Raw genomic sequence first — 14,567 nt, 5'->3', positions numbered from 1 at the left:
AAATACTGTAACATATATAATTAATTATAAGACATAGCCTATAACATAATCACGTTGTATAACTTTAGAATCCATAACAGAGCTGTATCACAGTTATAAAATTTCGAATATAGTAAACTAAGTAAGATGTGCTTTGACAAATTTTCAATAATTACATGAACTATATAAAAAATTATACTATGAATGTTTAATAATTATCTTTAATAAGCAAATCAGATGCTATTTTTAGTCTTACGCTTACAAATTTCAACATCATGACCATCATGACCATGAAAAATAACTTTACTACCACCTTATACGCCTTATAAGCACACTTTAAACTATATCATTGTAGCATGTTTACGAAATATTACTTTTAGCAATTGAAGAATGTTTAATGTACATCCTATGGCACACATTATTGGTGGAAGAAAGACTAAATGATGAATGGGTCTGTCAGTCATCTCCAGACTAAGCTTAATCAGAAGGTAAAAGAGCGATATTTTTTTTTTAATTTACTTCAATGTCTTTTTCTACTTGTTAAAGAAGCTTTGGAGTAACAGAGAATATTATCTCACTTTTGGACTTCACCTATGTTTCGAATTCATTTTTTAATTAGTTAACTTATATAGTATATCTTAGGTTCTTAGGTAATGATATTTTAGTGTAATTTGTTCTGACGAGCGCTTATGTGTTCAAGATAAACAATAATGTATTCGATATTTTATGAATTCTCTGAATTATTAAAAATCTGAAAATAGAATTGCTTAATGTGGTTAATTCATAACAAAAGTGAACAGAATCACTTTAGGTTGCTTTGAAAGCGCAATTTTTAAAGTTGAAATAAAATGAACTTCATCAATAACTAATAATTAACATTAAATTTCTTACCTTTTTTAATTGTTGAAGTTGTTAAAGATTTATTTTTTTAAAAAGTAATATTATTTGAACATACCTCTTTACATACTCTCTTTATATCTTAATTCTATTCAATGTTTTTTCCATTTCTTAACATAATTATATTCAACAAAGGGTTTATTTTTCTCAGCGTAACATTTTAAAATATCACAAGCAAAACATTTATTTTTAAGGCACGTTTTTAAAAAGATACGCAATAAAGACTTTCATTTCCTAGATTACGTTTACACATGAATTAAACCTACTGAATATTCCAGAAGTTAATCTTAAATATAATTAAGATCTTTGGAATGCCCTTTTTTTCAAAAAGCTGCTTAACTAACTACATGTTTCAGAGAAATTAATGTGCTGAAAAACAATCGAGAATTATCTTCGTAACTTGCGAGACTATTACTTAAATATATATTACACATGCAACCGTTTAAAATAATGGGCTGTAAATACTTTAAAACATCTGGAAAGTTTTTTATGCTTTTCAGCTAGAGACTATTTTTACGCATAATTTAACCTGATGAAACATTCAAGTAATTAGATGCTTACGAAAATGTATGTTTAGTGCTTGAAAATAAATGTTTAGGGTTTTGCATATACGACTGATTTATCATCGAAATTTTGGAATGGTCTGATAATGTATCGTATACGCATTTTTAAATGAAAACTGGAACCTTTAAATTTATTACAAGCTTTTCCGAATATTGTTTGTGCTCTGTTCAGAAGCCAAGACTTTACAGCTGGTACCAAACTTACAAAAGAGCTTCTGAGTTTCACCAGAAGTTTAATATTTCAAATAATTAAATACATATATTAGAAAGCAGATTACTTCTCGTGACGAACATTAGAAACCAATACGGAATTATTTGTAAGAGATCAAAAAAGTGTTTCCTGTAGCGATCGAACCAAATCCTTACTCTCTCCTACCACAATCAGTATTATCAATTTTAAATTAAGGTTAGGCTGCTTTATAATTTCGAAGACACCCTATATGGTGAATAAAATAATGATTTTACCCACACTTTTAAAGGAAGAATATTTCTGTGGTCTATTTGGTTAAAAGAAAGAGAATAGTGTTTTTATCATTTATCAAAAACAGTAAAAGAGGGGTTTTATTGATATTATTACTGTGCAAGTTTAGTGCTTAACTAATTGCATATTTCAGAGAAATTAATGTGCTTAAAAATAATCGAGAAATATCTTCATAACTTGGTTCATAGAGTTAATTTAAGCCTGTGAAATGTTGTATCAAATGAAATAAAGTTAATCAAATTTAAAAATATGCGTAAAATTACTATAATTCATCCAACGTTTTCTCACCACGGTTACCTCAAATGGTCATTTGCCAGGAGGGCTATTAGTCTCGAAACGGCATTGTGTCTCGAATCACTAAAAGCGGTGAATCACTTTTCAAATTATTGCCCCCAAATATTACCGCCCTGAATCTGCATGAATGTACGTATGTTTTTCGCATTGGGAAAGAACAACGGCGTCTAGAACGTAGTATTCAATCGAATACGGCCACCTGGAAGCCCGAATTTTGAATTTGTTTTGTTAACTATTTCATATGTTCTAAAATTTTAATTAAAAACTCAACGAAATCAAAGGAACCAGTGACAATACTATACGAAATAAAGCGTGAGGCTATCAATCGAAAATTCTGAAGGTAGGCTGTTTTTAAATATTTTTAGCCCAAAGGAGCGTCGGCTTAAATGCTCTCGAAATATGTGTGTATGAATGAACGAAAAAATATCACTTTGGTCGTAATATAAAATCAGAAAGCTTTCATATTTTTTGTTTTATTTATTTATTTATTTGGATTGTATGTTTATTTAGTTTTACCTATTACCTGCTTACCTAGTATTAAAATAAAGTAAATTGAAATCGAAAAAATTGCAAATTTTTCATTGTTGTGAGTAAAATGTAATGCATGTTTGTTTGAAAAAATATAAAAATATCTAAAGTAATTTGAACATTTTTTTCGTTATATTTTCTTCATATTTTTTTTACCGATTGTATATTTTTGCTTACTGTTTTTGCCTACTTTATGTTCTGCTTACTTTGCCTATTTATATATTTTTTGCTTATTGCTTCATATATTTTTCCTACCGATTGTATTCTTTTTTTCAAAACATGTAGACCATTATAGCACTTACTAATAACTTTATTACAAGTCACTGATATTTTGAACATCATCATCATCATCCTAACATGCTTTATTGTCTACTGTGTTCTACTGTGAATCAGGTGCAGTATCTATTTCCAGATTTAGAAATCGTATCTATTATTTAGTTTTACCATGCTTCAGTCGTGTAAACATTTTCATTAATTATTCCAAGTTCATTTGTTCATTTCACGTCTAGAATGACTTTCATCATCAGTAAATTAACTATAGTAAGATACATTCAGCCGCTTCTCTAAATCGTTCTTTAATCTTTACGTGACTTGGCAAAGGCATAGCCGCAAATTCATAATAATCAATCAGATTTGCGGCTATGCCTTTGCCGCTATTTTTCACAAATTTGCGGCTATGCCTTTGCCGCTATTTTCCACAAATTTGCGGCTATGCCTGTGCCATTTGCCGTTATGGCAAAGGCAAATTTGTGAGATCGAGCATATTAATCAGAAAACATATACTATTCAATTCTAACTGTAACATTTATAAAAAATTTTGCTTGATTCGAGATAAGGAGGTAAATGAAATTCACCCCCATATTAAGTAAAAATTAATTGCAATTAATAACCCGTCTCTGTTCAAAAACACGCTTATCAAAACTCGACGTTTCTTGGGTTACACTTTTATTTTTTTTTTTTTTCAATATGTGGATTATTATAGCACTTACTGTTACTCACTTGTTATAATATTTTGAACATTACTATTATTATTATTATCATCATCACCTTAACATGCATTATTCATTCCGGGATTCAAGTTATATACAAATATGACATAACGGCTCGATCACCATAACCTCTTTTAAATAAAAGTTTCTACATGTCTGCAGAGATTTCTACATTCTGATTTTTTATAATGAAGTTAAGTATTATTCTGATTCATTAAAATGAAGTTAGTGTTACTCTGATTGATTATTATAAATTTAGTATTAAAAACAAAATATAAAAAGGGGAAAAAATTCGTATATTGCATCCTTCCATATGGTTGCAACATCTTGTATTAGAAAAGACGAAGCGTTCTGGGAGGTGTAGATACACTCAGTTGATCCTACAAGGTCAAAGCCAGGAAATCCTCTTCTTCCTATCCTCTCACAAGCTGCGACCAATTATTTTCGCTATTTGCATGCGCATATCGAATCAGTAAAATCTGAATTCTTTTAGTATTAAATTTGGCGCAAGTCATTATTTTTTAGGCATTATTATTAATGTTTAACACCGCTTAACTGTGTTTTGTCTGAAGCATTGTGAAGTTTTTGATTAATTTCGCGAGTTGATTTATATTCTTAATATAACTGTTCATTGTTACGCAAAGTATGAGATATGTTGTAAAATAAAACAATAAATTTGTTGATCCACATTCCATTATTTCTTTATTTAATATTATTTATTATTTAATCTTCGTTTAATCTTGCTTATAAATTTTAAATTGGATTTAATGTGTGCTCTCAATTTTTCGAAGCGCTATTTTATCATTGTATTTGAATCCCTTTTGATCGAGGAAGGCCAGTAGAGCTTTAACAAAAGTCATTGCTGTCTCGAGACTAAAGTAATTGTCAGTATCTTCTTTTCTTGTATTTCCAATATCTCTCTCTGCGTCTTTGTTCTTGTTTAAAACGATATACGCTTCCCACAAGCATCGAAAGCCCGCTATATTTCGAATATGTTTCAACTCCAGAAAACAGCGTTTTAAGTGGGGCTTGCACCTTCAATGTGTGCATCTATAGAATGGTAGTCAACGTAGCTGCGAGGTTTGAGGCATTTTATCTTCAACAAGGGCCATGTTACGCGCCATTTGATATCTGATCTTCATTTAAATTGGTAAAGTTTTGCCTTTTTGTATACCATTGTAGCAGTCTCAAGATCTGTGACTTTTTGCCACATTTTGTCTCGTGTTTATTATTGGAAAAGCAGCACTAAGTATTTTCGTCGCTACAACAACGTGAACAATTCATGCACAAAGTATTTTTAAATGTAATTTGAAATTGCACCATCTGATGGGCACTTTTGCATCACCTTTAGCATTAATAATTGTACCACAACACGAGGATTACAACTAGTTCGCTAATCATACAATGCGTTTATTACATTAAATCCCTTCTTTAGCTGTTGAATAGACACGATTTCTGTATCAGACTCTTCAAACATTAATCAATGCAATACGACGCGTATGTCACCTGCCCAGAATCAGATTTCACTCACCATGACATTGTAACACGTAGATACACCACCTTAGCTAATCACTGGCTGCAAACACTGCGGTCGCCCTCATCACTTTATGAGCCTCATTCTGGAAGTTTCGGGGAATTTCGAAATGCCAAACTTTATACCTATCATTTTGTTTATGTGATAAAGGTTTTGGTATTTATTCTAAAGACATGTTAAATATATTGTTTGTAAAAATTATTTCTAGTTAGTTACTTCATTGTTAAGAATTATCTTTCTATACCTTATAGTGCAACATACAGATAGTTTTTTAGATCGATTTTGGGGCCGTTTAATTACTAATTAAAATGTAAAGACTATATTTTAAATGTTTGATCTAATAGCTTTTTTTTCCTCTGGACTGTAAATGTGGATCGTGGTTTACATGACAGAAGGGCTTCATCAAAAACTTTTCAGGGGTATTGATTTCCATTTCTCTTCCACTACTTTACAGAAACCATCAAACATGGTGAATTTGCACTTAGAAAGAGCTATTTTTAAGAGAAAGTAACAATAGTTCATACGTTAAAGGCTAGAAAACATTGTAGGAACACGTTGAAAAGGTAGATAAGCAAAATCTGTGACAGTCTTCCTTTTTTCAAGTAATGTAGTGAAACTTTTCGAAGTGTAACTCATTGCTTGATGAAATTCCGCTCTTTGAAACTTATTGGGATAAAGAAATGAAATTTCTTCTGCAAATATCGGACTTAAAACTTTCTTTTGATAGCATGTTGAGTTGATTTTACTGCTTTTCCCCACTCATCTTATTTTTAATTTCCCATTGTAAGAGAATCTTGCAAAAATCATAAATCTCTTTCTGAAACTTTATTTGCATTGACAGAATCAGGTTTATAAAATTTTTTCTCTTTATTTTTTTGTAATAAATAGATCTTATCTTGTTTCATTCATTTAGACAAACACATGCTTCATTAAAAGTCACAACGTTTTCTCACTCATATCCTGCTAAATAGCTTTCATACAGAGTTCTACAAATTGTTCTGCCACATGCCACAAATTGTTCAGCCACATCATTCCGCAAAAGCTTTAAAAGCTTAAAAATAAAATGTTTAGAAGACATGATAGTTTTTAGTCTTTTCAAGTTGTAAATTTTGGTTTATTATTTTATTTATCGTTGCTACAGATGTGTTTAACGACTTTTCAATTAATTTCAACATAAGCAAATTTCGTGTTGTTACCGAAGACTTACATTAGACAAATTAGAAAGAGTATATACCTTTTTTGAGTGTTCGTTCGGAGTTTTCTTTCTATGTAGAAGTAATGACTGACAGTTTTTTCATTTCCGATAAATAATGCTGCTTATTTTGCAGTTAGAAATTAAATACCATGTATTTCATAACGTTTCTGTATTATGGAATAGGAATATTTCTCTTCGGAACGCGGGAAAACATTCGTTTAATCTGTAGAGACATTAGGTAATTTCCAAGCGATTAAAAATTGAGATTGAAAAATGAGCAAACGCCTTCGCCGGGAATCGAGCCCCGGAATTCTGGAATACCGGCCCAGCGTGCAGAACCACTTCACCACGAAGGCAAGCTAGGAAGGCGGGAGAAATACCTTATAAATCCACATCTTGTTTAAGTGTCATATTTTGTAGTAAGAATAATTTTAAAAGTAAATGATGGTATTTCTCGTTACAAATATATGCATAATTTATGTAATTGTAGCTGTTGGTTTAACAGCTAACATTAAACTGATAATTCTCAACAATTACCTTATAACTGAGAACTTTAAACGTACAATTAACTCTAAAATTTCACTAAGAGATCCTATATTCGTATTTATTGTACTAAAAATATAACAAATCCATTTGGCAAATTCTATAATTTAGGCATATTATTAAAATCAAACTAAAGTTATAAATTATTTTAAAGCACATAAATTGCTTTTCTTTTTTTTTAGTTTACATTATTAAGCAACGAAATGTTTTATTTTGAGAGGTAAATTAAAATGTAATATCTTTTAGAGCTGTTGCTAAACTGTAGTTGTGATAAGTTAAATGTTCTATGCCGCAGGAAATGACAATGCAGAAAAAAAAATTTGCCGAACCCAGCGAATGATGAATGTCTTGGAAGCTTGAAATAATTGACACGGAAAATATTTTCTGACACCATAGCGCCGATAACTGAAAGAAACTTTCAAAACTGGCATTTTGATAAAATATATTAAATCGAAAGCCAAAATAGAAAACCTCATGTGCACTGCAGCAGTATCATCTTAACAATAAAGAATGAAATAAAATTTTTCTAATCATTTTTGTGCATTGCTCTAAATCCAATATATTGTATTTTCTAGAATTGATAGCGTTCTGAATTTGACATATTGTAAAATTTATTAACATCTTATCGAAACAAAAGCAACAATTTTTAAGGAGATTCGAATTTCAGCTACTGGAAAATTACATTACAGAGTGACATTTATTATACGTATCTAATTTTAAAATAAATTACGCACTTTTTCATGTACCCTGGAGAAATAAAAAATTTTAACAAGATACAAAAACAGCAAAAACTAATTCCTGGCCTATACATGATATTTTTAGGAAGCAACTGGTAAATAAAATAACACTCTTCGTTTTTATTCCGAATTAAAATGGATGAAGTACTGCTAGCTTTCTTTTCTTGACATTGAAATCTGATATTCGAGTCCATTTAGTGTAGGGTAATGTATACATTTTATAACCGGTATAAATCAGTTTTCCTTTGTCTTGTATTTCGTTGTGTTTTCCTGCTGTTTATTCTTGTGCTTGTGATTTACACCCCAAAAAAGATACTGCCTCAAGGAAGTATCAAAAATAATGTAATGAAAAAGGTAACCTTGAGTGAATAAATAAACTTCAAAGAATGATTTCTCAAAAGAATTCTATTTCAATTTCTGAAGGCTATATCGCAATACACAAAGATCTGTTACAAGAATAGAACCGATATGAAGTTTTAAATAAGTTAAAGAATTAAAACCTGAAGCCATGTCAACTCGAAGGAAGGGGGGATGCGATTATGAAGCAGGAGACATGAAAAATGAACAATGCCCTCGCCTGCACTCGAACCTGTACCTCTCGAATACGCGTGGAGTGTGCTACCGTTACACCCCGAAGGCATGCTGGAGAGAAGAATAAAATACCTCATAAGCCAATCGGGCACTTTGATCTATTTTTTTTTTTTTCGACACATTAGTGCTAGAGGAGAAGACATGAGATTATAGATTCTGGCGTCCTTGGACGTTCTTGATCAAAATAAGCATGAATTTAGCCGATGTTTCGTAATTTCAGCCAGTGATGCCACAGGTTAGCCGCATTCACGTATGTGTATTGAGAATACGGCAAAGCACACTACGGCTATCTGCCTAAGGGAAGGGATACCTTCATGGAGGACTTTCTAAGGGAAACTGGATCGTATACACGTTAGACATGGGAAAAACCACGAAAACGCCCATGCAGCCAGCCCGTTTGCGGGATTCGAGCCTCGGTCCGAAGTACCAGTGTTCAGCGATTTTACCGCTCGGCCGCTGGTGGGCTGTCGCATTCACGTATTATCAACCATCTGACTGTTCGCAGCATGAAATTAGTAGTAATGTATGTTGCTCCAAATGTTATTTCTTAACATTATGATTCTGCATTATAAACATGTAATTTTAAGAACTTTCATTACAGAGTATTTGGAAGTAACTGAGCACTTAAATTCATCTGTCTTTTAGGACTGCATTGATACTCCACATTTATTCCCGCAAGAAATTAAGTCGATTTTCCAAATCCTCTGCAAACTTAATTTCCCCTGGACTAGTAATTCTCGTTGTTTTGCCATTAGTATAAACTGAACAAGTGCGATTCATTCAAATTTTACAAGATAACTACTGAATAACAATACTTCAAATTAACAATGCTAATAGCTTTGCTAATAAATTGTTTGGCGTTTTTAGTTTTTACATAGTTAAAAATGCATTAAATTCAGATAATTTTTATGTTGTTATGTAAACGAGTGAAATAGAAATGCATTTAATTCTGAATTTCAAAAATTAGCATTCTGTAGCACTTTACTGTAACTCCTAAAATTTTCTTTCAATTTTCAGCAAAGTAAAACATTTTAAGATTCACTTCAAGTAAAGTGAATGCTTTTAACAAAGAATCTCTAGATTCCTTTTGAGATCGCTAGTTAGAATCTCAAATTATCTGCAGCAGCAAATCTTTTTCTAGGGGTAGTGAATTAAATAGATTGAAATTTTCAAGGTACAGGCAGAAAAACCCGTACGTTGAATTTCAGGATTTTCTTCAGAAAAAAAAAATGATTCCGATAACATTGCTTCGAACATATCCGGCGCATTACTTGCATTGATTTTTTTCTTTTAAACAGTACCTTTAAAATAATAATGTTTTTTTTTAAACTTCTCGCACACCGATGCATATGAAAATAAATAATAAGTTTTGCATGTTACGCTTTTTGAAGCGTATAAGTATTAAAATAATAGGTATTTTATGCTACAGAAGAAAACATCTTTAAAATTATATTTTACGCACAGAAGCTGTTAAGTAATAAATGTTCCTTTGTTATTTATTGCGTTAAAATGCTGAAGGGAATAATTTAGGCAAACTGCTTGAAGACAATTTACTGGAAGAGAGAAAAAAACTGTAATGATGTTTCTGAGATGTCTGAATCTTATTTGCCTTAAAGTGCCGCACTGATTACTCTCTCTTTTTCTCTTAGATATTGGATTTCGTGCGAAAAAGAGTCTCATGTAATTTACTTTCACATTTAAGCACTTAACAGGTCTTTCTGTATATCGAGTTCTCTTCATAACTTTGATTGATCTATTTTTTTGCAACATATACGAGTACCGCTGCCTTTTTGTAATTTTTTTGGTCACCATTATACACTTATGTCCATAAATTAAGGATAATGCAAAATCAGGCAAAGGAAGAGTTAGAAGCAAAACAAATTTGACTTATTTGTAAGACATGAAGGTAGACATGAAGGAGGAGGTTGACGGGCTGCAAGTCGTCGGCCAAGCATGTCCCACACGTGCTCTACTGGATTCAAGTCCGGTGAGAATGCTGGCCAGTCCATACGGGTGATATCCTCGGATTGAAGGTATTCTTTTACGATGTTTGCACGGTGAGGACGGGCGTTGTCATCCATAAACACAAATTGTGCACCCATGGCGCCCCGAAACAAACCTACGTGTTGTTCCAGAATGACGCACCGATAGATTTGCCTTGTCATGGTTCCAATTTGAACATGCAAGTCAATTCTGGAAGCCAGAATAATTCCACCCCAAACGAGCACTCCTGCACCACCGTAACGGTGTCGTTCAATGATGTTTTCTTGGTGGTAACGGGTACCTGGAGCTCTCCATATGAAAGTCCGGCGAGAATCAGACTGCAAGCTAAACCTGGACTCGTCTGAAAACATCACACAAGCCCACTGTTGCGCTGTCCGCAATGCATGTTCTCTACTCCAGGCTAACCGCAGGCGACAGTGAGTTGCAGTAAGTGGAACGCATCTGACAGGTCTACGAGCATATAGACCAATCTGCTCTAAGCGTCTGTACACGGTCTGTTTTGAAATTGTTGTACCAGTGGCTGGAGAGAGCTGACGAGATAGGTCTGAGGCTGTGCTCCGCCTGTTTCTTTTGGCAGTAACTGCCAAATATCGGTCCTCATTCAGCGTTGTAACTCTGGGGCGACCTGTGTTGTAACGTCTACTCACATTACCATCATCTTGGAATCGTTGCCAAAGCCTGAAGATGACACTATGGGCAATTCCAAGTTCGTCTGATACTTCCATTTGGGTACGCCCACATTCCAGACGGCCGATGATTTGACCACGTAAAAAATCATCCAAATGCGTCCTTTGTGTCATAACTATTCGGTTATTGCACTAAAATGCTTATAAAGCGCCTGCGAACAATTTTACTTCTTTGCCTGTATTCCTTATATATCACTCTCTTACACTTTCGTCATTGTGACGTACCATCGGTGTCATCTGGTTACTTCCTAAAATTTGTATATGATTCTTGAATATGTGTGTAGTGATGTTACAGGTGATATATTTATTTTAGAGTTCGATTTTCGCGTGACTCCGAATTATCCTTAATTTGTGGACATGAATGTATTATGTTAAGTACATTATACAGGCATTTATTACTCAAACGAGAAATATTTCCTTTACCTAAAGCATTCATTTTTTATTCATGTGGCATGGCAGATTGCATATTCTCGGTGGTGTTGCCACCTGAGGTTACAAAAATTATGTTTCAAAATAAAATAGTAACAATATTACTTAATATAATTAAGTACATAATTATATAATTAAGTAATTATATAATTAAGTAATTATATAATTAAGTATTAATTAGTAGTAATTACATAATTAAGTATTAACAATATTATTTAATATAATTAACAATATTATTAAGCAATGTATGATCATAATAATGGCATGCAAATTTTACTTTATTTTTACATAATTCATAGAAAGTTAACAAATTTTTGAAGTCGGGAAATCATGAAGAATGATCGATCTCCTCTTTGGGATTCGAACTCTAGACATTCCTATTTCTGGTTAGATGTACACCCAATTACCCTACGCGCACGCTGAGAAAGAGCAATCTGTTTATAAGATATTAGCTTGATTTTTGTTCACTTGAATTCGATGCACTTTAATATGGTGATTCAATAATGTAGATCAGGGTTTCTTAAACCTTTTTCAGTCGTGAGCCCTTTTTATCACTGAGATTCCTTCGCGACCCCCAGGACTCCATAATATTTTACAAAAATTTAGTTAGACCCCATAAGTATTGCGCAAATCCGACACACGCGTGAATGAAACTGTCAGGTTTTTCACCTGCACTATACTATTGCAGTTTTAGGTCATTAACTTTAATTTCTAATTTCAAGACATAGAGCAATGTGAAAATTTTAAATGAGTAACAGACAGACGAAATGACAATGCCACGTGCAAAGCAAGTAAATTGAACGTTTATATTATAAAAAGAATGCGTCGAAACGTTTTCGTTTTTTTTTTCTTTGTCTGTATTGTCTTATCTTTATCTATTTTCAGATACATTGTGTAAAAATATTTGGTAATTGTAAAATTATTATAATAATTTAAAGAAATATCAAAACTTCTAAAATTTTTGGCGACCCCCTGCTGTAGGTCCGGCTACCCTCTTGAGGGTTGCGATCCACAGTTTAAGAAACCCTGATGTAGACTAAAATTTGTTTTAAAATCAAAAGTTTTCATAAGAAAAAAAAATTATAAAATTTTCCTAATTAGTGCATTAATATATCTGGTTGTAACGAAAGCTTTTTGCCGAAAACAGTTCATATTAAAGTTAGAAGCAAAAACATGAAAGCTGTACTTTTATTGCGGGTAGTAATCACCTCCCAAATCTATGATTTTCTGAGAAAGGTTTGGTAGTTTTACAAAGCCTTTGGCCCAGAATCTTGGTGGCTGCGAGTCCAAAAACAGATCAATCTCATTTCGGACGTCCTGTACAAAATGGAAGATAGCACCAGCAAGTTATAGCCGCAGGTGTGAAAAAAGGTAGAATTCCGAAGGAGCGATGTCGGACAAAGATCCCATTCGATTCCGTACAGAGTCCAACCGGAGAATGCAGACATATGCGGTCTTGCTTTATCTTGATGGAACATTAGTTTTTAGCTCCGGGACTCCGTTCGACATTTTCCCTTGATAGCAGCGTCAACACGGGCTAGCATCTGGCTTGTACACTTTACTGTCGAGGGTTTTTATCTTTTTCCGGATACTCTTTGCGGATTTATCACCGAAATCCCATCAGATACAATGCATGATCTTTTGGTTAGTCAAATTGTGCTTTGCGACGTTGCTGAGGGGCGCACCGGAAGCAGCCGAACCGTCTTTTCCTCCTATTTTGTTGAAGTAAATCCACTACTCATCGCAAGTGACGAAAAGTCCAGAAATTTGTTCTTGCGTTGATATTTGAACAGATTAGGCCAGATTAGTGCAGGCCGAACACGTCTGTCCTTGTTTGCTTGAGTCAGCTCATGCGACATCGAACAACTGAACTTGTACGTCAAGTTTATGCGATGCATAGCGCGACTAATTGACATGGTATTAACGGCTAACTTCTTAGCAAGCTCACTAGTGTATGCATAGTAATCTTCTTCCGCAAGTTTCACAGGTGGGCCTCATCAACATTATTAGTAGGCTGGCCAGAGCGCTGTGCTTCTTGAATGTCGTAGTAGGATTTGTTTTTGAACTTTAGACACCAAACCTTCACAGAAACATATAATATAATAGTAGTACCTAAAACTGTACTGAAAAATGAGTTAGTAACATTCTATAGCTGACATTGTGCTACAGAACTGGACATAAATGATGGTTGTAATCTGGTAGTGCGATAACTCCATTCCAGACACCTTATCCTTAATGATAACGTTATACGTATTTTTACATTATTATTTACATAATTTCACAACATAGTGCTCTGAAGCAAGTATCGTTCTTTCAAATGCGAGAATTTGTTAGGCAAAAATTATTAAACACGCCAACGCGAACTATTTGCGCAGAAGATATGATGTTATGACACGACGTTCTTTTTTTTTTCTTCGAGCACTGGTTTCATGGTCAGCTTAAGGGACGCTTCGTTAAAATCAAGCGTTGCTTCGGCCTCTGAAAGGAAATCTATCCCTAAAATTACATGTGCTTGTAGATTTTTTATGACAAAAAACATAATTTTTACCTGCTCGTCCTTAATACGGATATAGAGTGGTATTTTACCTACGCATTTTCCATCGTTCCCCCTGGGCAGTTAATACTGTCGTATTATCCGAATTATGTATTCTATATCTACGGAAGTATTTCCTAAAAATCTTCTGCCACACAGGACCACTGCGCGCCTGTATCCAGGAGTGCGGTGGCTGGAATATTGTTCACCAAAACTTCAATCTTTGGAAGAATCAAATTTTTCACAATAACTGTATTTAGCTTGAAGGAAGAGGGATTTTCTTGGCCTTCGGATTTTCGCATCCTCCCGTCAGCAGAAATCCGTTTTAGTTTAAATCTTCTTTCTTCTTATCCATGCCTTCCTTCTTTTTCCGCTGGCTTTCAAACTTTTTTTTGGCTTATTATTGGACTGTCGACGTTCGCCGGTTGTTTTCGGATCCTCGGGTTTCTTTGACCACTGATTAGACTTGCTTCCGTAGCCGTGCTCTTGCCTTTGCTGGGGTCTTGGCACACCAAATTGGCTTCGTTGCTCGTACTGACGTCTTCTTTCAATGTCCGCCGTTCTTCTACTTTCAAACTGGATGG

At 33.6% G+C, this 14,567-nt stretch overlaps 1 protein-coding gene across 1 annotated transcript in view; it reads right to left on the bottom strand.

The window, feature by feature from the left end:
• The window catches only part of LOC118187971 (regulator of G protein signaling 7-like), a 434,333-nt gene that overhangs the window by 308,465 nt on the left and 111,301 nt on the right, over positions 1 to 14,567 (bottom strand). The gene's annotated exons all lie outside the window — the stretch shown is intronic.

The sequence above is a fragment of the Stegodyphus dumicola genome, chromosome 6 (genome assembly GCF_044657685.1).
Source record: "Stegodyphus dumicola isolate Sdum_Otavi_A_Nest chromosome 6, ASM4465768v1".
NCBI lineage: Eukaryota > Metazoa > Arthropoda > Arachnida > Araneae > Eresidae > Stegodyphus > Stegodyphus dumicola.
Note: the sequence above shows the minus strand (reverse complement) of the source record. Positions and strands in the feature narration are given on the sequence as shown.